The 25298-nt window shown below is 39.1% G+C and overlaps 1 long non-coding RNA gene across 2 annotated transcripts in view; it reads right to left on the bottom strand.

Annotated features, from left to right (window-relative positions):
- Positions 1-21887, bottom strand: part of LOC109248376 (uncharacterized) — an 87267-nt gene extending 65380 nt beyond the window's left edge. For both annotated transcript variants that reach the window (XR_002072019.2, XR_002072020.2), the window contains exon 1: positions 20768-21887. This is a non-coding gene — a long non-coding RNA (uncharacterized LOC109248376). The remainder of the gene's footprint in view (positions 1-20767) is intronic.
- Positions 21888-25298: the final 3411 nt, after the last annotated feature.

Consider the following 25298-nt stretch of genomic DNA (forward strand, 5'->3'; position numbering starts at 1 on the left):
GGTATTTGTACTGTAGGGATATCTGTTGGTCTGAGATGATCTGCTTCTAGCTTCGGTGGAGAGGGGAGAGGTCCTGAGAGGGGGTAAAATGAAAGGGAAGCGATGAAGGTGGGCCAGGCTCTCCACCCGCTTCTTCACAGAAGAGCCCTCTGCCTTGATGCCCTGATGCTGGGAAAGCACTCACCTCCACACTCCATCAAAGACCTTGTTTGTCTTTGCTTCTTGTTTCCCACCTTCTCCTACTTCTTGACCTTTCATTTTAAACTCATAGGCTTTATTTTTATTTCTAATCTAGGCTCTCTTAATAGGTATGTTCTTCATTGCTCTCCTAGCTGGATTTCTGCTCTTCACTTTACCTACCAAGCTGTGTGACTCTGGACAAAGTACCTACTCTTTCTGTGCCTTCCTTTCCTTGCTATAAAATGGAAATAGTAATGGTCCTGTCTCATGACATTATTGAGAGAATTAAATGAGTTAGAAGAGTAACCTTTCTTAGAATAGTGTCTGGTATGATATGAAGGATATATAGGGTAGATGTTATTTTTATAGAAAGTTTTACTTATTTCCCCCTTATTCTATTTTTAACCTTCAGTTTATTTTATTGCATTTTAATTTTAGCATTATCTTAGTTCTTTTTCTTAATTTTAGGTTTCTCTATAAATTTAAATCATTATGCTTAATTTTGTCAACTGTCAGCATTCTATAATTGTACACTTCAAGGACTAGTTTAAGCCTGTCTTTCACTTGGGTTTGGATGACCCTCTTTGTTCTCCCATTTCTTCTTTTTGGTTGAATTGAATGGTGGTAATGATTTTTAATGACCCGTCTTCATTACAGGAAACAAGAATTGAGTCTAGAGAAGTGGCTACCAAACTTCAGTGTGTCTTAGAATCAACTAGAGGGCTTATAAAACACAGATTGATGGCACCAGCCCCTAAGGTTTTGATTCATTGGGTCTGGGGTGGGGCCTGGGTGATGCTGATGCTGTGAGTTGGGGACCACATTCTGAGAACCACCGGTCTGGAAAAGTGTGAATAGGGATAGAGTCCTTATTATAACTAGTAAAAACCCTTCCCATGCATCCTAACCCACTTTCACTATGCGCCCACATGCTTTATTGGATTTTCCCCAACACATTCTACTCCCTGCTCAATATAAACTTTTCCCAAGGCCATTATTATCCTCCCTCCCCTGTATATGGGTCATTAATTGGCCAACAAGGTGACTTATTAAAATATTACACTAAATATATATATATATATATATATATATATATACACATATATATATACATATATATGTGTGTGTGTATATGTATATATATATACACACACACATACATACCACACCATTCTCCTTAAGAGAAAATATATGTCAGAATCCATGGTTTCTAAAATATACAATAATTGGGTTTTAGGCACATCTTGGCAATTCCAGGAGGGAAGAGCAAGGTGAGACAACCTTACACCCAAGATCCTTCTGAGAAGCCAAGAGTAATGGAGCTCTCAGAGGCCGCACCGGGGTCCTGGGACCTGGAAATCAGAGTCTTGTCACTGCTTTCAAAATATTCACTTCCAATATAATTTGGGGAGAATAAGGGCAAAGTCCTGCCATAGCTCATCTCTGTCCTCTCCCCTTTCCCCCAGGATAATGGTTTTCCTGTAGTGCATGTAAACAATCCCATACATGTTTGTATAATTTTATTTTCTGTGCATCTAACAATATATAACATTAATATTCATTATATATTTACATACTTTGTATCTTTTTTCAAACTTTCTGATCATGATCTTTGTCTCCCATCTATGATTATTACCTTGTCCCCAACCCCTTCAGTCCTCCAAATTCTTAAAGTAAAGCGTTATGGCTGGGCTGGGCTTTTCCAGGCTTTTTTCTTTGTTCATAGAGGGTACAGGATGCTATCCTATGAAAACTAGAGTCCCTCAAAGGGTATTTTATCAAATTTGGATCTAAGCCACTGATAACTCTGATAATGACAATTGCCCTCTTCGCCCCAAATCGCCTGACTGCTTTATGTCTTGCACTGAAAGATGTTCCCATTGAAAGGATTCTTCCCCAATACTAAATAATCTGTCTTCTTCCTGCCTTTCATATCCTGCCATCTTTAACACACTGCAAAGTTTCAGAAAGTGGGAGGGGACTTAGCTGTCTCCAGATAGATCTAACCCACCGCCTGACTCCAGCCATTTTACCACCAACCCCTAATCCAGTGGGGATTAATGGTCAGTCAGAAATTCCGCAGACTCATCCACCATTCTTGACTCAGATGGGATCAGCTGGCTGGAGGTAGAGTATACTGCTCTACAAGAAATGGCACTCTAGCAACCCATGAGCCATGAGCTCCACAGCACGACCAATGAGTGGTGGGAGTCCTGGAGCACAGTCTGCATCCTCCAAGAATCCTCTCCTGCATTTTGGCTGGTTGGGACCCCAAGAGTAAGGTCTACAAAATGTTGGGGGCTTTTAATGTTAGTTGCCTGTTAGAATTCTGGATTGTTCATTAATTTTTCTATATTTGGCCCTTTGGGTCTCTTAATTCTCTAACCATTACTTTTTTTTTTTTTTAAGTTTATTTATTTATTTTCAGAGAGCTAGTGAGCAGGGAAGGGACAGAAGGAGATAGAGAGGATCCCAAGTAGGCTCCCTGCTGCCAGGGAGGGGTCAGATGCAGGGCTTGAACTCATGAACCGTGAGATCATGACCTGAGCAGAAACCAAGAGTTGGACACTTAACCAACTAAGCCCCTAATTCTCTATTCATTTCTTATGAAGCTACAGATAGATCCATCATCTTGATCTGTATCAGTTTTATGGCTTCCATTGCAAAATTGTCTAAAGCATTAGGAAAGAAATCTTTTTATGTGATTTTAGAACTTGTTTCTTGGCAAGCTGATGTGTCTTCATGTTGAAGTAAGCATATAATTTATCACCTAAACTGGAACAGTTTTGAGAGTGACAAATGCTACATCACTTGGGATGCTAGTACAACAGAACACCGGACAGTCTAGACAAACCAGACACACGATCATGGACACCCTACTGAGTGTGCACATTCCCTCCCCCAAAATAAGGTTCCAGAGGAAGCGTTCAGCAAACAGGCTATGGTGTCACCCCTGCCAGGACCATCTGCTTGTGTTTGACGAACCGGGAGGCCTTGGGACTGGCTAAGTCACACAAAATATATTTGGACACATGTGGGATCTGTAGTCCAACTGCCTGTGTTCTTCCAGTGGAGAAATCTACATGAATCCATGCTATAAATAGAAACTTCATTATCTGCACTGTGTGTTTCTGCCTTGGCTCAAAATGTAGGAACTTCCATCAACATTTCCTTTCTCTAAGCAAAGTGTTGGAGACTTAGACAAACATTTCTGCCTTCTCAGAAATGCCAAGGGAAAAAATCTTCCATTCTTAGCAAATCTCAATTACTAGCAACTTCTTCTGCAAAGAGGCATGACTGAATGACTTGACAGACCTGGGAGAAACCGGTACCTGGTAGGCTGCGTTTCTCTGTTGAGCAGGTGATATTCATTGAATGCTTGCTATATGCTGGGAACTTGACATGGTTTTGTATGGTGCATCAGCTTCAGGCCGGCAGCTCAGCACAGCCAGAGGATGCCACAGAGGATATCAAAGATGTATGAACAACAATAACAAAAAACCCAGCAGAGTGAAAATTCTCAACACATGGTTTTTCTGCTCTGTATGTATGTGTTTTAACTAATTCCATGAATCCCTAGTGGAGCTGATCGTCTGTGTGTGCCCACACCTGCCCGTGGTTGGCAGGCCTGCAGGATCCCACTCGAGGTCCCAGAGGCCTGCTTCCACTTGCCCTGCACCAGCCAGAGTAACTGACATTCAGATGGAACCTTAAAATGAAAAAGCAAACATGAGTCACAACTTCATAGGACAGTTCTGCCACATATATTTCAGCAGTGTGATTTAGCTCACACACAGTAAATAGGGAAGTAGTATCAGGGTAACACGGAAGTCAAATCAGTTCACACCCAATTTTTCCTTAGCCAAAGGAGAGAACTATAGTTGTTGGCAGGATAGAAAAAGCCCAGCTTCTATGGTGGCAACAGGCTTTAATTTTTAAAATGTGAAGCAAACATCTACACTCTCAGGCACCCAGACCTCGCACAGTTCTTGGCTTGTGGCAGGCCATGCTGTCTCGAATGCCCCAACCCCTGCTACAGACAGCCCCAGAGGCTCGGAGGTCTGCTTCTATCCACACACTGTCCCTGCGCCATCCAGCACTATGGTCTTCTTCTTTTTTTTTCATGTTTATTTATTTTTGAGAGACAGAGCACAAACAGGGGAGGGGCAGAGAGAGAGGCAGAAACGGAATCTGAAGCATGCTCTAGGCTCCCTGCTTTTGGCACAGAGCCTGACACAGGGCTCGAACTCACAAACTGCAAGGTCATGACCTGAAGTCAGATGCTTAACCAACTGACCTTCAGCACTACTGTCTTATGTCTGTTCTTAACTGGGTCAGAATCTTGAAGGAGGCAGAAATGAGGGATTAGATCCCCCTCACCTTTAACTGGGTGGGCACAGACTCTGGTTCGAGTACAGCTCAGCTCAAACCTTCACTTATGAACGCTCCAACAGAATCGAGTCAGCGAGCACCACAGTAACAGCAACATGCATTCAGAGAGTGTTTGCTATTTGTCAGGAATGTTCTAAGAGCATTACATGGTCTTACATATTGAAGGGGATCAGAATATGCCATCCCCAAATATGCCACTTTGACAGGATTATTTTGAGAGGAAAGCATTTGAGTTCTTGAAAATCCCTTATCTGCCTAAAAGCAGGGCCTCCCAAAAGAACTCAAGTGCCACAAATCCTCTCCCGGCATCCACTCTAATAGCTTCTGCGAGACAAGAAGTCAGCACCACACCCAGACACACACTGTCACAAACCATCATATCTTCCATACAGCCCTCCAAGGATCCATTTACCCTTCCAAAAAGCCATTTGCTCTTCCCCAAGTGCCCTTTGCCATCCCCTCCCCTTCTAAGTTAGGTATATAGACCCCAAATTCTAACCACTCCTTTGAGTGCCTCGTTGCCGAGTGCTCTCGGATATGCAACGTACATGCAAATGTACATGCGAATGTTTTCAACTTAATCTGTCTTTTTGTCAGCCAATTTACAGGGCCCCAGCCAGAGAACCTACGGGGGTTAGAAGAAAAAAAATAATATTTTCATCCCCCACAGTTTGTATGTATTAACTCATTTAATCACAACCCATGAGGTAAGTGTTTTCAGCTGAGGAATCTGAGACATGGGAAGGTTAAGTGATTTAGCTAAAGACTGTTAATACAATAGCATAGCCTGGAGAAAAAGCAAAGTTCTAAAGTTGGAATGATTGTTTTGGGGAGTTAGCAGCAGTGCTGAGAAGACAAAAGGAAAAACAAAAAAGAACCAATATCAACATTCTTGGGTTGGCATCAAAGGGAAATTGTGGGTTCAACCTAGATAAACTAAACTGAGATTTTGGAAAGTCCTATTGGTTTGTGAATGTCATCCTGGGTCGCCCAGATAATTAATAATAAATAATTAATAATATTAATAATTAATATTTAATAATTAAATCATGTAACAATAAAATGAATTAAAGTTATTCAACTAGAAAAGCAGCCTACAATAATCCTTAAATTTATCAAAAATAGATATCTGATACAAGAGCCGAAATTTTCCACAAGGGTAAAGCAAAGTTATTACCCCCCACCGCTCTTTATAACTTGATTCTTAATGATCAGATGCCGCTTTCAGATGAGTTGGACACAGTCCCGTAGAGAACACAAAGATGAACAATGTTTTATAAGCTAATGATGCAGTTATATTATTATCTCAAATCGTGAGTAGCCTGCACAAACAACAGGTTCTGCAAACTCATTATTGTCAGAAAAGAGTTACAGACTAACTTTTTAAATGTGAAAATAGTTGCTTTTGGAGGGTGTCCCAGAACTTTCAACTAATTTATAAACAACAAGCCAATACAAGGAGTGATCTCAGTTATTTTGGTGAACATTGAACAAACAGAACATCTTGGAGGATGTGGGAGGAAATGGCTCTCCTCAAAGTCAGGTATTCTATAGGTGCTGGTGGGGGGGCGGTGGTGGTGGTGGTTAAGAATTCTGTTTTTGTGGTTTTTCACCTGAAGCAAGTATCTGATTATAGCTGTTTTAAAGTATTTTCAAACTAAATTAATAGTTGCCATGCTACACTTTTGGATTCCATTTTATGTTCAACTGTATGCTAGAACAGATCCAAGTTATATTTTGGAGAGAAAGTCAGCCTTCCACAGGTATTCTTCTATATTCATCTCAAGCGGAGCAGACATGACAAAGGCCGGCACAGAAGCACATATATTTGAATGCATATCTGCTTTGTGCCCCACCTTGTTACTCTTTCTTCTGTTTTAATTCTAATACTTCCTACCTGGTCATATTTATGTATCATTGAAAGCCAGTTGTAAATCATTTTTCTGAAGATGAGAAATAAATTGTGAAAGAAGTATAATTTAAGTACATTACTTCAAATATACATCTTCAAATATAAATTCAACTAGTAAATACATACATATACAACATATACATATTAAGACTCTTCCAAAGTTTGCATAAAAGCTTCTTTCATTTCAACTGAATTATTTACTGAATGAAGGTGCCAGATCTTAGCTTATAAACCACATTTAAAGGCTTTGTACTGAATATTTTCTTTTCCTAAAACAGGAAAATTTTGCAATTGTCACCTTTCCTAAGGAGACAGAATTATCCTTCCAATAAGGCTTAATCTATATTAAAAAAAGGAAAGTTGCATGCACATTTACATGCATTATTTCTAAATCTGGAGACATCCAACTTCTTTGCAGGAACAGCCAAGACAGAATGAGTCATCCTCTCCAATTGGTCCTCCATTTGACAAAGGATTAAACCTCTTCCCTATCACCTCAATTAGCTTTATACACTGAAACACATCTCCAGCCCTCAGACTATAAACCCTTTTACAGAAATGGAAAGACTGGAATTTATAGTCACAAGTTCAACCATTTTCAGAAGTCCTAATTTTGTTCTTTAAATGAAAGATGCAAGGATTTTTCTCATTATTACCTAAAATACCCAAGTGTGTTTTCCCAAAAAAGAGTCAGGTAGTTTATTTGGGTGGTGATCCTAGGACATAGGACAAAGGACCCAGGGAAAGTGAGTTCAAAAAATAGAAAAATCCATGCATCTGGGTGGCTCAGTTGGTTGAGCATCCAACTTTGGCTCACATCATGATCTTGCAGTTTGAGTTCAAGCCCCACATCAGGTTCTATGCGGACAGCGCAGAGCCTGCTTGGATCCTCTGTCTCCTCCTCTCTTTGTGCCTCCCACCCCCAATCCCACTCTGTCTCTCTCAAAAGTAAATAAACATTAAACAAAAAACCTGAAAAATCCAATATAAGTGTCCATAACCAAATTCCCACTGTGGACAAAAGGGGCTCAATTCACCTGAGTGTCCTGATGCATACATTATGCTTCCCAAGGGACAAGAAGCTGGAGCTTCCATCTCCTGTTGATATAAGGTTGTCCTAGAAGTTAACTCACCTGTATTTTCAGGCTCCCTGGTATAACAGAAAGATTTGGGGCAGAAAGCTGAAAAATCTGCCTCTCACTTGAAGTGAGAAGTGCAAAGGCAGCCTGAGCTTGCACAGAAGTACACACTTTAGCTTCAGCTAAAATCAAAGGTGGGCACAAGGAATGAGATTCAGTGTTTCAGAGGTGTCTAGTGAAAGTACCCAAATGTGGTAGATAGTTAATGAATCTTGTGCAGTCCCCCTTCCACAGTCTCTGGGCTGGGCTTATGATGGCTCTAATAGGATGAAACAGAACTTATTCTGTGCCTATTCTGGGTCTAGCCTTCAACTGACCCCACAGCTTCTGCTTCTTACTTCTCGGAATGCTTGCTCTTGGAATCTGGTCACAGTAACTTAAAGCTCAATGTAGAGGACGATGTGAAAAGAACTGAGATCTGAGGAATCTACTCCTGAAATCATTGTTTCACTATATGTTAACTAATTTGGATGTAAATTTTAAAAAATAAAAAATAAAATTAAAAAAAAAAAAGAACTGAGATCTGACTGAGAGGTCTGGCTGAGCTCCCGGTCAAGCCTTCAGATGACTGATGCTGTCCCAAGGCCGTTGGACAATACCATGCTGGGAAGAATTGCCATCAGTTATGGCTCTGAAGGATTCTGAGTAATTTTAGTGATTCTGAGAGGAAGTGTTTTTGATATTTTTTGCCAAATTACATTGTTGAATATTACTGTGTAAAAATTTTTCATGCCTACTCTAACCTTCCTCCCCAGTGTGGATGTTATAGGGTTATCAGAGTCATTTGATGTTCACTCAACAGTCATTTGAAATTCACTGAACAAATATTTATTGAGTACTTACTATGTGGCAGGCCCTATTCTAGGCACTATTATAGTAATGAACAAAATAGATAAGAAACCCTGTCCCCTTGGAGAGGGGAGAGTGACAATGAGCAGAACAAATTCATAGAATGTAAATATATAGTATCTAGAGAGTGTTAAGAGTTGAGAAAAACTAAAGCATAAAAGGAGAATAGAGAAAATGTTTACAAACAGGTGTCAAATTTTAGATTAAGTAACCAAAGATGACCTCATTGAGAAGACAGCATTTGAGTAAAGTCCCTTAGGAAAAGATGGAACCACAAGGGAATCTAAAAGAAAAGCAGAAAGAACAGCAAGTATACAAAACTTGAGGCAAGGCTGTTACTGAAGCATTCAAGAAACAGTGATGAGGCCATTGTGGCTACAGCTGGGTGAGCAAGGGAATAATAGTAAAGGTGTAAGTTAATAGGGGACTAGATCACACAGATTCTTTTGGAAGTGAGTGGAGAATTTTAGCAGAGGGGTGATATGATCTGACTACATCTTAGAGTATGATTCCGGCTTCTGTATTAAAAACAGATTGGGAAAAGAGGACCAAAGAATACTCAGGAAAAGCAACCAATCACTCCACTGCAATACCAGGTGACAGAAGAAGGACTTGTACCAGAACGGTAACAGTATGGGGGGCAGGGAGGGTGAGGGTGCAGGGAGAAATGGACCAATTGGACAGATTTGAGGTATAAGTGAAAATAGAGTCAGACAATGGAATCTGCTGACACTTCAGATGTGAGATGTTTTTAATAAAAGAGAAAGGTGTTAGGCATTACTCCAAAGTTTTGGCCTCAGCAAATGAAGAATTACATTTCTATTAACTGAGATGAGGACGTTTGGGAGTTTGTATGTAGAGTTCAGTGTTAGACACATTAACTTTGAGATGGATATTAAACCTGCAACTCAAGACGCTGAGGAAGAAGTCTGAGCAATAAGCCTGAATTCAGGATAGAGGTTCAAGCCAGAGATATAAATATGGGAGTCATCAGCATATGGTATTTAAAGCTATGACACTGAATAAAATTATGAAGAGACTGAACATAGATAGACAAGGGAGAGGTCTCAAGACTAACTACAGGGCATTCCAAGATATAGAAGTTGGGAAAGAGAGCATGTAGAAGGAAAACAAGAGACTGAGAAGCAACAAGCAAAGCAGAAAGAAAGCCAGCAAGGTGTGGAAGCTAGAAAACCAAGAAAATGTTTTAAGGAGGAAAATATAACTGACCATATCAAATGCTAAGAGTTCAGGGGAGATGAGGTGTGAGAGCTCATGATCAAATTTAGCAACACAAATTGTCCTGGTGAAAAACAGTTTTTGTGAAGCAGTGATAAAAGCCTAATGGATTGTAATTCTCAGTATAGAGAATTCCAAAGTTTTTTTTATATATAAGAAGCAAAATGAAGTTGGCATAGCAAAAAAAAAAAAAAAAAAAAAAATTAATGGGAGATATAACAGCAGTTAGTATGGTGATGTAACAACCCAAAAGAGAGGGAATAATTATGATCCAAAAGAATGGGTAAGAATTGCTGGAATCATGCCTTTAGTGGTGAAAAGGGATGGAATATAGTACAACAGTGAGAAACTGACCTTATTTAAGAATACAGACAATTTAAGTGCATGCTTAGTAACAGAAAAGGAAGGCAGAGCGAATGCACACAGATGCAGGAGGTAAGTAGATGAGGTGTGAGAGTTCATGAAAGTTCTCCTATGAAGGTTTCTATTTTGCCAGTGAAATAGGAACCAGGGTCATCAGCTAAGAGTGATTTCGGTGGAGAAGGCCTTGGAGGTTTGAGGAGAGGTGCAGAAAGTATGAAGTAATCAACAAGGAAGAGTATGGATTGGGGATATATGGTATCGGCATCGCTGCAGGGCAATGTCACCTACTTTAGGAACAGTGGTAGTGACAGCAAGCGACAGTAGTCAGCACTGTTGTGGGCTTCATTCCACTCAGATGTGTAGGTGCAGGAACAGCACAGTTGGATTTAGCCAGGCTGTGTTTGGCTAATCACAGCCTCATCTCCCTCCACCCCCCATCCCTGAACCCCCTCTCCTCCTCATGGAAATATTAGCTATTTCTTTCCTAACAGATAACAATACTGTTCAGAGAGCTTGGTGATTCTGACTCAGCTTTCAGTACTTCTCCCAATGATGTCTTGCAAAAGTTTCGTGTTTTGTCATTTACTTTTCTTCTTCCCATCCCACAATTCATATGTTTTTCTATTTTCGAAGTTATGAAATATAGTTGTATCCTGAGTAATTTTCCAGAAGGGGCGAAGACAACTGTGGAATGAGAGAGAACTGGTACGGTATCTCAGTAATGTTAAATACCATTTATGCAGCACCTTTATGCCGTAGGTACTTAACATACATTTCTAATCCTTTCAATAAGTTTCCCCATTTTAAAGGAATGGAACCTTAGAAGTTAGATGAGTCACCCAGCTAATAAATGCCAAAGCCTAGATCTGAACCCTGTTGTGCATGTTCCACGGAGCTGACTCTGGCCACTCCACCCCCTGGCCCTTATTTGCCAGGGCAAAATCAAGCCTGTGTTGTCCTAGCTCCAACTGTGGTTGAGAAGTCTTGCCCAAATATCTTTAATCCAAGGTGCTGTTTCCAGCCTCCCCCCTGCCAAACACCAGATCTCATCTGCTCTTGTTCTTGAAATAAAAATTCTAGTTTTCATGTTCCAAACTGAACTTGTTCCTAAATACTGAATTTCACCTGTGTTCTACTGTCCAATTTTAAACCTCTGGATTTATTTACCTATATTTACAATACCTTGGCACTGTTACTGTTTTGGGCCAGGTAGTATTTTTCTTGTGGAGCCTGTCCTGTGCAGAGTAGGCTGCTCAGCAGCATCCCTGACCTTTATACACTTGATTCCAGTAGCACCCCCTCCCCAATTGTGACAATCAACAATATCTACAAACACTGCTAAATGTGCTATGGGAGGCAAATTGTCCCTGGTTGTGATCACTGGATCAGAAGTAAAGATTACATAGGAATTAGTTTTTTTGGGTTTTTTCATCTTATTTTAAATTTTATTTTGCCACTTTATTCATAAAAGATGTTATTTTTATACTTTTTGTTTTAGATTATGTTTTTTGTTTTGTTTTTTAGAAGACATGCTCCTCTTTGACTTTTACATTCTCTATACCTTTCCAAGAACTCCTTGTCTCAACATCACCATTACAGGTAGAATTAATTCTAACAGTCCCCATGTTCCCATTATACTTTGACATAAAAAAATCTGTAATGGTATTTATCACATTCTATTACAGTGCTTTAAAAAACATAAAAACCTCACACCTATCTTGAACTATCAACTCTTTGATGACCTAGATCATATAATATTCATTTATAAAAATCTTACCAGTATTTGCTTAACTTGTGCATTTAAACTGTATTTTAAGGAATTCCATGTGCTGGCTCTTTAAATTATCTAAGCCTACAGAATTCCCCTTTATTTTATTTTATTTTATTTTATTTTATTTTATTTTATTTTTTATTTTATTTTCAGAATGCCCCTTTAGGTCTTCTGACCTACTTGCACATCACAGTTCTGCCATCTAGTGGCCAATTACCCAAACTGTAGGTGCAATACCTAGTATGAAATAAGCAAATATGCCCTATTTCTCAGATACAAACATTTAAATTACATTCAATATTATAAGAAACTTCTATACCAATTTTATACATATACACTTTTAAACTAGTGAAATATTCCAGTTCTTAACATTTTGCCTCTATTTGAAATTAATTCACATTATAAGATTTATAGCTCAAATATATATCATTTTTATTTGCAAATAAGGAATATGTAATGTCCATATTACCTGCCTTTGATTTTATGCAATGTCCTTTCCCAACCAAGCTCAAACTTTGCTGGTTTTTCTCTTAGAGACCTCTCTCTTTGAAGAGTCTAAGCCATTCAACAAAACACATACCAGGACACCAAACTCAGCTAAATATCAAGACAGCAGGACAAAGTCCTCACCTGATAAGATCCGTCATCTAATTGGATCCAAAGCTGTTCTCCAATATGGACTGAAATACAATGTTTAACCAGTAGGCTTATTAGCATGGTTACAGGGTTGACTGAATTGATCCAACAATTCCACTAAGTAGGTTAGTAGGAAATTAGTCTAAATATTAAAAACTTGTGAAGAAGCATTTTCATTCTTGATTGAATAAACCTCCTCACTAACTCATTGCCTTCACCAATTATGATTCAACGGTCTCATTCATGCATCATGCTATTATAACAATAATATGATCAACTAATAACACAAATTGAATAAGGAGGGGAATAAAAATGGGAAGAGGATGAGATAAGGGCTGGCGATTCAGTTCCAACTTTAATTACTACCTACGATTTGAGATATCATAAATCTATCACTATTTCATATTTATGAGTTAACAAAGTGTATTTGCTTTAGCAGGAAGGCATTACCAAATAGCTCTAAAATATACATTCTGAACTGTTCTGTCACTTATCTCTAGTTTGTTGAAATCATTAACTTACTGTGAAGCCAAATGTAGCAGATGCATAAACTCTCCGGTATTTCTTTCTTCCTAATATTCACTCTTGATACATCACTGATTTGCAGAATAAATATTTATTTCTAATACTGCAAACTCATGAGTGCCATGACCCTATTTCTTTGCTTTCAGATATTTAAAATGCTTTAAGTTTGGGACACCTGGGTAGCTCAGTCAGTCAAGCATTCGACTCTTGATTTTGGCTCAGGATATGATCTCAGGGTCCTGAGATTTAACCTGGTGTCTAAACACAGAGCATGGTTGGGGCACCTGAGTGGCTCAGTCGGTTAAGCGTCTGACTTCGGCTCAGGTCATGACCTCACGGTTCATGGGTTCAAGCACCAGGTCCAGCTCTGTCCTGACAGCTCGGAGCCTGCAGCCTGCTTCTGATTCTGCGTCTCCCTCTCTCTCTGCCCCTCCCCTGCTCACACCGTCTCTCTCTGTCTCTCAAAAATAAATAAATGCAAAAAAACAAACAAACAAACACAGAGCATGGAGCCTGCTTGCTTGGGATTTTCTCTCTCTCTCTCTCTCTCTCTCTCTCTCTCTCTCTCTCTCTCCCTCCCTCCCTTGCTTGTTCCCTCTCCCGTCTCCCCCAACCCAAATAAATTAATTAAATACCTGAAGTTCAAGAGATTATTTAGACCAACTCCTCACTGCATAGAGGGAAAATTGCGGTTTTGAATGGTTTAGAGCCTTGCCCAAGCTAAGTGAGCTAATTGTAGCAGATGAATCTAGAACTTTCAATTACTGAGAATAACCACTAGTCCTGAGCCAACACACTATCAAGAGTATTACAAGGTGAACCTCTCAGGACTAATGCCATCATGCTTCACTAATTAGCAGGAGTCTCAGCCTAAGTTATTCTTTCTCAAAAATTCTTAACCCACAAGCTATATATCCTCTCCACTTCCCTCTCTTACCAAACAAATTCTTCCAGTGTCTCCTTCGACCCCAATCTGAAGCAGCCGTTCCTATTCTTCAAATATGTGTTCCCTTCACCTCCTTGCCTTACTTGAAACCTACCTGGGTCCTGAGCAAACATCAGGGCCAGAAGCTGATTATATGGAGTTGATTGAGGTAGGTGTATTTCTTGCTCCCCCTTGCTACTTCCAAATGATGTCACCCTTTTCCTCCTGCAAGAATCACTGTTCTTTTAATGCTGTCATTTGGATGTATCACTGTTTCCTGCACCTTCTTACACTCTTCTCAACCTCCTAGTCACACCTCATCTTTCACCAGCCTCTGGTTCCTGGCAATGTTCCAATTTTGGTTTCCTTTCCTTATATTTGGTGATTTCAATACGTAAGTGGGGGGGACCCATCAAAAAGCTCCAACTTCTCAGTTTCCTGATTTCTATATTCCACTGACATTTTTCTTTTCCACTTCAGTCACTCACTTTATGCAGTCATACCCTGGATCTTTACATCTCTTAAAAAATACAAACCTTTTCAAAACATTCCTATCCAAACACCGAACTTTCCTAGGGCAGCTTCCAATGTATTCAGTGGGCACAAGTACTTCCATACAATTACACAGTTCTTCAATGATGTGGGGACATCTGATCCTCTCATCCCCCCTTTCTTATTATCCATCAGCCCCCTCCTGTCATCACTTCCCATCTTGTTTAGCACAGATTCCATTATCAACATAATGACCCTTTGTAAATACTGCCAACTCTTAGTTCCTTCTTTCCGTCAACTGAGCTCACCCTACAAAACCCTAATCCATGTATGAACTCTTGTGGCTTCAGACTTTCTCCTTGTTTGCACAGAAATGTTAGTGACCACAGATTACATAATCGTGTAACTAGTTTCACTTTAAATTCGTAATCTCAGGCCACAGTTTGAATCTTGACTATGACCCAGAAATCTTGCTAGATTTCTCTAATAATTTTATTTTTCTGTTCCCCAGGATGAACATATTGATCTGGATTCTCTTTCATTTATCTTCTACTCTCCCTCTTCCACCTTTATCTCTTAGCAGGTATCCTTGCCCATAATTTATTGAGAATACAGAACTGTCAGACAGAAGCATTCTCATCCTCCCACAACCAAATCCCCAGGCCTACTGCCTCCGAACCATTTTTCCCATTGCCATGAGATCAGGATACCAAGGAACATACCAGAATATAGCTGGAAACTTCAGAGTTTGAGGCAACTGATCATAAGTGGTTAAGTTAGTAATGCCAGATTCAGAAGGATAGTGAATATTATGTTCTGTAGGAAATGGAAAGGCTTTGGTGGGGAGATGCATGATCCAAGTTATGTTGTAGGATAGAGGTCAGCAGACTACAGCCCTGGGCCAAATCTAGCTTATTGACTGCTTCTGTAAGTTTTATTGGAGTAGTCATTTATGTATTCCTATCTGTGACTAGTATGCTACAATGGTAGGATTAATAGTTGACACAGAGACCATATAACCCACAATGACTAAAATATTTACTATCCCTTTCCAGAAAAATATACCAGCTTCTTTTTAGAAAGATAACTCTGGCAGCATGATGAAGGATAAATAAGAATGGGGGAAATTAGACACATGGGAAATATTTGGAAAGAAATTGTGTTAGTGCAGTAAGAGTAATAAAGGCTTGGTCTAAACCAATGGAGGTAGACACAGAAAAGAAAAAAAAAAAAGGAGACATATTGTGTAAAGAGTCAGGATTAGACAGACAATGAGAAAAAACATGACAGAAATAGGTTAAAACATGTTTTCTATTTTTGGTGACTGGGAGAGTACTGGTTTTCTCAACTGTGGTAGGAGAAAAAGGATGAGAGAAGTAAAAGCTTTCAGGAATAGTAACAATGGTCATTTTTGGACAAGTTGAATACCTACAAGAAATATACACATGGAGCTTGTTGAAATTATCCCCAAAATCATCTCTGAGGCTAATGGAGTTATGGAAGTCATTGGTCTATAACTGGTAGCTGGTACAATGGGAATAGATGAAATCACTTAAAAATATGTAAAATAATACCAAGTCTCTTAGAAGTTTGAATTCAGGAGTTGAAAACTTATGTCCACACAAAAATTTGCACACAGATATTTACAGCAGCTTTATTTTTTTTTTTAATTTTTTTTTAACATTTATTTATTTTTGAGACAGAGAAAGACAGAGCATGAGCAGGAGAGGGTCAGAGAGAGAGGGAGACACAGAATCCGAAACAGGCTCTAGGCTCTGAGCTGTCAGCCCAGAGCCCGATGAGGGGCTCGAACTCACGGACTGCGAGATCATGACCTAAGCCGAAGTCGGACGCCCAACCGACTGAGCCACCCAGGCGCCCCAGCAGCAGCTTTATTTTTAACTGTCAAAAGTTGGAAGCTAGATGTCCTTCAGTAGGTGAATGGATAAACAAATTCTAGCACACTCCGGAAATGGGAGTATTATTCAGCACTAAATCAGAAGGAGATATTAAACCAACAAAGACATGGAGGAAACTTAGATATATATTACTAAGTGAAAGAAGCCAATCTGAAAAGGCTACATTCTGTATGATTCCAACTATGTAACTTTCTGGCAAAGATAAAACTATGGAGACAATGAAAAGGTCAGTACTGGGTTGACAGGGGTTGGTCGGGGAGGAAGGGATGAATAGACAGAACACAGAGTATTTTTAGGGCAGTGAAACTATTCTACATGATACTGTATGGTAGATACATGTCAATATACAACTGTCTAAACTCACAGAACATATAACACCAAAAGTGAACAGTAATGTAAACTATGGAATTTGGTTGATTACGATGTGTCAATGTTGGTTCATCAATTGTAACAAATGTACACTCTGTGGGGACGTTGATAGGAGGGAGGTTATGGAAGTGTAGGAATAAAGGGTATATGGGAAATCTCTGCACATTCCCCTCAATTTTGCTGTGAACCTAAAACTGCCCTGAACAATAAAGTCTTAATTTTAAAAGTCTGTGTTTAAAGGGTCATTAAAACTGTCATTAATTCATACACAAAAGATCACAGAGAAATTAAAGTGAATTAACTGATCTAGATATATCAAAGCAGGTGAATCTCAAATAATGTTCAGTGAAAGCAAGCTACAAAGGATGCTATGATTCTGTGTATGTGAAAGTTTAAAACATAAAGTTAACACATACTGTATGTGGACACACAAATGTAGGAAAGCATGTTAATAATAATACAACTTCAGAATAGGAGAATAGAGTGGAGGAGAAGAATAGGAAAAAGATGAGCTTCATTTGCCAGGTATTATTTCTTTTTCAAAAAAAGCTTACAGTGAAACACACCAAAAGAAGGAAAGGAGTATTCGCTGTCAGGGGGAAAATTAAGAGGAGACAGTAGGTCTTGGACATCAGAAAGGAAAGGAGGTATGTTTCAAAGCATAAAATAAAACAGACCATCCAACTCTGCAGAGAAGTCAAGTGACATGAGGATTAAGCAGCTCTATCAGTCAGAAATCTTGCAGAGTTTCAGCAGAATAATGGAGGTGGGAACCAGATGGTGGGGGGTGGAGAGAGGAAACTTGGCACTAAACAAGTGGAGGCAGTGAGAGCAAATGGCTCATTCAAAAGAGTTGGCAATGAAGAAAGAGAAAGATATACAGCAGTTTGAATGAGAAATATTTAATGTGTCTGATGCTTCAATTTCAGGCAGGTGGATACTCAAATAACTCAACATTTTTTGCAAAACATTGAGTCCTTACATTTTCAAAAATGAGAAACAGAAATAAATCTTTTTTCCTTAAGAGAATATCTGCAAATTATCTCATATGTTAATATGGTATAAAATAACATTAAGAACTTGGTTCGAATGACAAATAACATGAACAGCAGAAGTGAAAAAGTTAAAAACAGGTAAGCCTTGTTGAGACGTAGGGATTTTCCAGATGTGGAGCTCACCCAGATCCTCACAAAGTGAGCGCACATGTTCATGCAATCACCCAGTCCAGTTCAAGGTTGGCCTTGAACCTTTCAGATTTAGAAACTTAATCTCATCAATGGGAATATAATTAGCTTCTCAAGAAGCTGATCCATACTAACAAAGCTCATCATAGAACGCTGTTTGAGCCACTTCCCTTATTTATAAGCAGTGTAACTGCTAAGCAGTCTAGATAGATCAGCCTGAACAAGGACTTAGATTACTGGAATGGGTCATGAAATCTAGCTTCCACGTGACAATAGCAATATCCTTGTCAAGTGGCTTCTTACATCAGCCTCATAGAACATTCTTTCTCTAGGTGAAGTCGGCTCTGGCAAATTTCCTTTTCCTGCACCTTTACTTCTAAACATCCTGCTTCTAAGGTGCTTATCCATTCCTTACAATGTTGATACCTTTCTGCCGAGGAGCAGATACATCTCTATAAACTGATTCTGCTTTTCTTTGCACTGAATGCACTACACTTGTTATTGTTTAAACTTTCAGAGTTCTCTGAGGAGTCTAGGATCACCTCCATTTAGAAGATAACCTTTCATTTGCATTTACAAGTCCATTAGCATATGCTGAAGGGCAAAGTCGACATTCCTTAAATTTCAGTCATACTTATACCACCTTCAATGATTGTTATTACAGGTGAGAACATACCTATATATATTATATATATATATATATATATTATTACATATATATACAACCTATATATATATATAATATATATATGATAACATCTAAAGACATATAAATAACTTCATTATTTTATTTTTTTTCAAATAAACTCATGTTGTTACCTAATTTGTAAAAGATATTTTATATCACTACCACTAATTAGCAACCCAAGCTATACTCAACATAAGTAAAAGTGACCAGTAATAAAAGAATAAAAAATAATATTCTTCAATAATTTGCTTCACTAGTACATCTATATATACCCCCACTTACTGTCACAGCTGTTAAAATATGACATAGTTTTGTACCTTATGTAAGGTCTAATATAGCCCACGCATAACATCAGCACTGCTCTCATTCAGCAGACCCTGATATGAATGCTAGCTCAACTTAAAAAAAAAAAAAGTTTTTTTTCAAAAAATTGTAGTAAATATGAATTGTTTACATTGTTAAAAAGAAACAACAAGCCCAAAGTGGAGTCACTTGCTATGCCCCACAACTTAATATGTAACCTACCTACAGTTACAGCCTCTTCCAGGAGTGGAATTTTAATAGTCTGGAATTTCCTGGTCAGCACTAGTGAAGTAATCTGCCTGATGAGACCCACTGGCCTGCACCTAAGGGAAGGTAACCACCTGAAATAATCCATTCTTTTGCCTTTCTGGTCCTACCCTCCTGCCTGTAAAAACTTAACCATTTCATACAACTCAGAGCTCTCTTCTGTTCGCTAGATGGGATGCTGCCTGATTCAGGAATCATCGAATAATGCCAATCAGATCTTCAAACTTACTCATTTGATTTTTTTTTTTTTTTTTTAAACAACATGGAATGCTCCTTAGGATAATATCTCTAAAATTAGACCAATTGCCATGGAAATAACCTGGCAGGTCTTTCATGAAATTCTAGACGAGTTCTAATGGTACACTTAAAGGGTTATCATTAAATGATTTATTGCTGTGTAGGTGGTAAGTTTTGAAATATTTTCTCAGACATAAAAAAGTCTAGTTCTTTTGGACCTAAAACAAAATATTTATTTTGCACAGCTCATTCTCAATGTGTGTATCACGGTAAGCATGGAAATGTTTGAAAGTAATTATTAAGGAAAACAAAAGAATAAGGAATTATGGGAAAGATACAACCTGTATATCTTCAGAGACTATTTGAAAATGTATAGGGGAGCTGATTATGTGCAGACAACACAGAAAGAAAAGCCTCAGAAAAATGTCTCTGTCCTGAGTTAGCAGAAGCCCTATGTTATGCTTTCTGTTCAGAAATTTTGTGGCCAGGGGTCCCTAGAAAAAACAAATGTATTCTGAGCCATCAGATTTTTAGGACTTCTCACTAAAGGGACAGCAATTGCAAATGCTTATGTTTAAATCTTTATTTCCAAACTTAGGTTCATGGTTATATTAAAAACTTCAAGCAAATGCAAAAGGAAAAAAAAAATGTTTAGTAACATTTTAGATACTATAGGTATTATATATAGGGAATATGATTCAACTTGATATAACTGAATTTATGAGCTGCTTAGAGCTTTGGAGCTTTGTTGCATTAGCTTCAAATAGCTCTTAGGGAAAAGTGGGTATTTGTTGGCTGCTTCCTCAGGATTCATTTCTCCTTTTGTCCAAACATTTTCTATCACAGAACTCACCCATCCCAGTACAAAGCAGCCATGTGGTTTGAGCATAGATCCCATCCCCAGGTTGGTTAAGTTCAGCAGAGTATCCTGCACCTAACCACACTGATTGGTTCAGGGAGGCACATGTATCAATCACATTTTGACCAATGAAATGTGACTTAATAAGGAGTCCTATGAATAAAGTTCCCTTGCTCTTCTGTGGGAGCTTTACGGACTTGACCTGGATTGCTTTTATACTTACTTGGGCACCTCTCTCCTGACTTCAAAACCATTTATTCCAGAGGTCAGGACCTGTACTCTTTTCCAGAATACTGCCTACCCTTAGGCTAGTTGGGTTTTGCCTTCACTTACAGTGAGCTAGAAGTCTGCTGCCCCCACTCAAGGCAGCCCTTCCTAAGGACCAGACAGGGAGTTGGAGAAGCCCAGGTCCCTTGCCTCGGATGAGGATAAAACTGCACAGTGCCAACTCACACATCAACATTTTCCAGTGGGCCAGACTCAAACCATCTTTGGTGAGACCTAGCCTGCAAATGTACCTGTGCTTGGGTCCACTTCTTCTCCTGCTTTCCTCGCTTCCTTACGGATTCCTGTTAGGAACACTTCCTTAGTAAACCATTGACATATAAATAAATCCTTCCTTCAAGTTGTGCTTGTGGAGACTCTGTCCTAAGACATTCCTCTAAACGGAAAGGTCTATAAAGAGATCTCAGAACTCAGAGGGGGAATATAACAAGGCCAGTCTCATCACTGTCACCATCCCAACAAAAACCTGAGAAGCCTTTTGCAAACTCAACATCTCACACCCAGTTATTTCAGGAAAGAGGCACAGGTGGCTCAAACCTTCATCTCTACCACCTAAATCACCAAACAGCCAGTTTGGCTCAGGCTTCTCAATGTCATAACTAGTTGACTGTGGTGTTGAAGAGGAAGGTGAGCTTAGATTTGTCAAATGTTTACCTGAAGAGCCCAATGTTTGGGAGATACCCAGGCTTACTGGTAGCACTCTACCTATGGCCAGACTGCACGCTGGCCAGAGTTTGGGGATGGGTCAGAATGGCCACTCGGATTCACTTAATGGTGCTTTCACTGTTTTTGGTTTTTTACTATCTTATTTTTATTTTATTTTTTTATTTATGAGAGAGAGAGAGAGAGAGAGAGAGAGAGAGAGAGAGAGAGAGAAAGGGGCAGAGAGAGAGAGAATCTTAAGCAGGCTCCTTGCTCAGCATGGAGTCCGACAAGGGACTCAATCTTCTGACCCTGTGACCATGACCTGAGCCAAAATCAAGAGTTGGATGCTCAACTGACTGGCCACCTGGGCTCTCTTCAATGGTACTTTCACTTTGGTTTGCCTTTGAACCAGTAAGCAAGAGAAGTAAAAGGTATACATGAGATTAGGACAGAGACTAGTCACTGGCAATCAGGAGGCATATCCAGGCTTTGGGAATATCACTCTCCCCAAGGAAGGAATGAGCAAGAGAACAGCTCTGAACTGTGGACTCACTCTCTGCCTCTTTTTTTTTTTTTTCTTTTTCCATTTCAGGCTTGATGAGGGATATCCCTTCATCAAGAGTCAAGAGTCTAATACCATAAATTTTTCCTAAGCCATTGTCAGATAATTGAGTAATTACTGCACTTATTTCTTTTTTAATTTTTTAATGTTTTTATGTTTTTTAATGTTTTTAACGTTTTGAGAGAGAGACAGAGACACAGCACGAGTCGGGGAGGGGCAGAGAGAGAGGGAGACACAGAATATGAAGCAGGCTCCAGGCTCCAAGCTGTCAGCACAGAGCCCGACATGCGACTTGAACTCGTGAACCGCAAGAGCATGACCTGAACTGAAGTTGGACGCTTAACCGAATGAGCCACCCAGGCACCCCATCTGTACTCATTTCTTAATACAGCACTGAGCCTGAGGTTTCAATGCAGCTACCCAGTTAAGGTACCATACACAGATATTTCATTTTTGAGTAAACTTCCCACTTCAGACCAACTTTGGCGACAGTAGTGATGGTTTACCTAGGGATATTTAAAGATGCCTGAATAGAAGACCATCCTGTCCTTTGCATCATCTAAAAGACGATCAGGTGGAATCAGATGATGACAAGCACTATGGTTAGGCTACAGCTATTCTCAAGCTCAAGGAAGATATAGACCCCTTTGAAAGGAAGAAGTATTCATGATTTCAGTTTGGGTTCTCCCAAATGCAGACCCTGAGGCATGAATTCAAGTGCAAGTAGTTTATTTAGGGAATAAACTACTTCTATCCCCAATAAGGGGATAGAAAAGCATTACAAGGAAAGGAAGACAGCCAATGAAAGGTGCGCTATTAATCCGGCTACTGTATTGAATGACAGGAGATATACCAACTGAATTATCCCAACTTGATGAAGGGGCTGAGGTATTAGAAACCCACTTTGTCAGTCATGGACTGAAGACTGGTTCCTGGGGTTGCTAAGTTCTTAGCATTTCCAACCTATCACCATACAGACAGCGTTCCAGAAAAAGCCCTCAAACACAGAAATGCACATATCAACAACTGAAAGTGACTGGAGCACACTGAAATAGTTTTGAGAGAACTGGAAAATGGTTATTATATACCTATGTATCCAGAAATTGAGCTAGAAGGACATAAAGTTGGCCCAGGTGGAGTGACCAGGACTTTAGATCCACAACATATCCATACTGCAGGGATGTTCAGTTCTCACAGAATTCATGGTAACATATTTATTTAAATTGAAAAGAAAGTCAGCTGATGGGTCTGGTAATGGGCTTTGCTGTAAACTTATAAGTCAAATCTGCAGCACCAAGGTTTTAATGAAAATATATTTAGGGGCACTGGGTGGCTCAGTTGGTTGAGCGACTGATTCTTGGTTTTGGCTCAGGTCATGATCTCACGTTTCATGGGCTCAAGCCCCACATCAGGCTTTGTGCTGACAGTATGGAGCCTGCTTAGGATTCTCTCTCTGCCCCTCCCCCACCCTCTCTCTCTCAAAATAAACTTAAAAAGTTATACCATGTGGCAGAAATAACATTGTAATTAATAAACTTATGATACGAAAATTTAGAGTTTTAAAGTAAGCTCCTATAAACAGGTTTTAAATTTTTTTAGTTTAAAAAAATGTAGAAAAGGGGCACCTGGCTGGCTCAGTTGGTGGAGTATGTGACTCTTAATCTTGGGGTCATGGGTTCGAGCCCCATGTTGGGTGTAAAGATTAGTAAAATAAATAAATAAACAACCTTAAAAGAAAGGTAGAAATAAGCAAAAGAATATTTCAAGGTCTCGGTAGCTCACTGCTAACACTACACTTCCAGAACATTTCAACAGTCAGAATTCTTGTCAGCTTGAAACCAGAAATCAACATAAGCTGGTTTAAGCAGCAAAGGGTTATTAAAGGATATTCAGTAGCAACATAATTGTGAGACAGGCTGGAGAAAGAGTCGGAAATTCCACAGCCTTGCAGCATGTCCTAAGGACACAGCAAAGCTGGGTCAGTTAGAATCCTGACATCACTGCCAAACATTACAGACGGAAGCTGATGTTACCAGTAGCATCAATGGTATAGCTCCTTTATGAACTTGCTCCTGCTGCAACTGATGTGATCTCAAGAGTGCATTCTCTGTAGGTCCCAATTCAAAGTGTGAGGTGGTTATAAGCAGAGACTCAGGCTCCCTTGCTGAATCAAAGACCAGGAAAAAAAAAAAAAAAAGTACCTGATATACTGAGCTCTATCTAACACCTTCTGATGTTGAATAGCAAAAAAGCAAAACAAAACAAAATCACAAAGATTAATATCCCTAATGCAGAGTTGTGTTTAATTTGAATTACCACTTTTTGTTTCCAAAAAAAAAAAACAAAAAACCTCTCTGCTGATAATTTCCTTTAATCCACTGTATTATGATGTGTGTGTGGTTTTTAATTCAGTTTCTAATACATATGTTAAAATAAAAATAAAGGTCATTCTTTATTATTTTCTATTTCTTATGCATGAAAAATCCCATTACATGCTTTGTCATCACACGGGGTAATGACTTGGAAAATGTTTTACAATTCTGGCCTGAAACTCCAACAATAGGAAGGAAGGGAGAAATGGAAGAAAAAACGCACACATACCTCTGAAGTCTAACCTGAGTTTTGTTTGTTTCTTGTTATTCATGGTACAAATTATTAAATTCAGAAAAATGGAGGAACCATATCTTAAAGTTGGTCAAAATGGGCATCATGGTGATACCTAAGACTGGGTAGGATGATGAATCATCTCATATTCCTGCTGGGAAGTGTGCGAATTTTGTAAAAGGACAATTTGGTAATATTGACATAAAAATTTTTAAAATCTCATTTGTTGACATTGGAGAACAGAGATCTGCAAACTTTCTGCAAAAGAGACAGACAGCAAATATTTTAGGGCTCTGTGGGCCATATGGTCTCTTTCACAACTACTCAACTTTGTCATTGTCCCTGAAGAACAGCCATAGACATATAAATCAGTAGGTGTGGCTGTTCCATAAAACTTCATTAACAAAAATATTTGGTCTGAGAGCTATAGTTTGCCAGCCACTGTTAGAAAAGTTTAATAGTAATAATACAGATGAATTGAATAGAAAGAGATGAATATAGAAAAATATATATAATTAATGCAGCAGAGGAACTTACTGTTGAATAATTTTTTTAAAGTGTCCTAACCAGAAATTTGAAGGAAGAGTCACAAGTGCCCACATCTGGGCCATTAACCTTAAATGACCTTTTGTTTATATCATATTTCTTCATTCTATTGGGCATTTCCTTTAGACAACATTAAAACTGCAGTGTAGTACAGTGGAGCTTGACTGCCTAGGTTCCAAAACTGGCTCTGTGATTTACTAACAAAATGACTTTGGGCAAGACAAAACCCAAAGAAACTAAAACCACGGAACATGTTCACAGGAGAGATGGAAAGCTGAGAAGACTGTGACTGCCTGATCGAGAAGTAAAGGTTGAGTATGTACCACTCCTCGCCCTCCACCTTATGATAATGACAGTATGATGAGTCAGAAATACGCACATGAGTAAATAGTAATTTGGGTTGAAGA

This window comes from Panthera pardus, unplaced genomic scaffold (genome assembly GCF_024362965.1).
Source record: "Panthera pardus isolate Hobbes unplaced genomic scaffold, ASM2436296v1 HiC_scaffold_8, whole genome shotgun sequence".
NCBI lineage: Eukaryota > Metazoa > Chordata > Mammalia > Carnivora > Felidae > Panthera > Panthera pardus.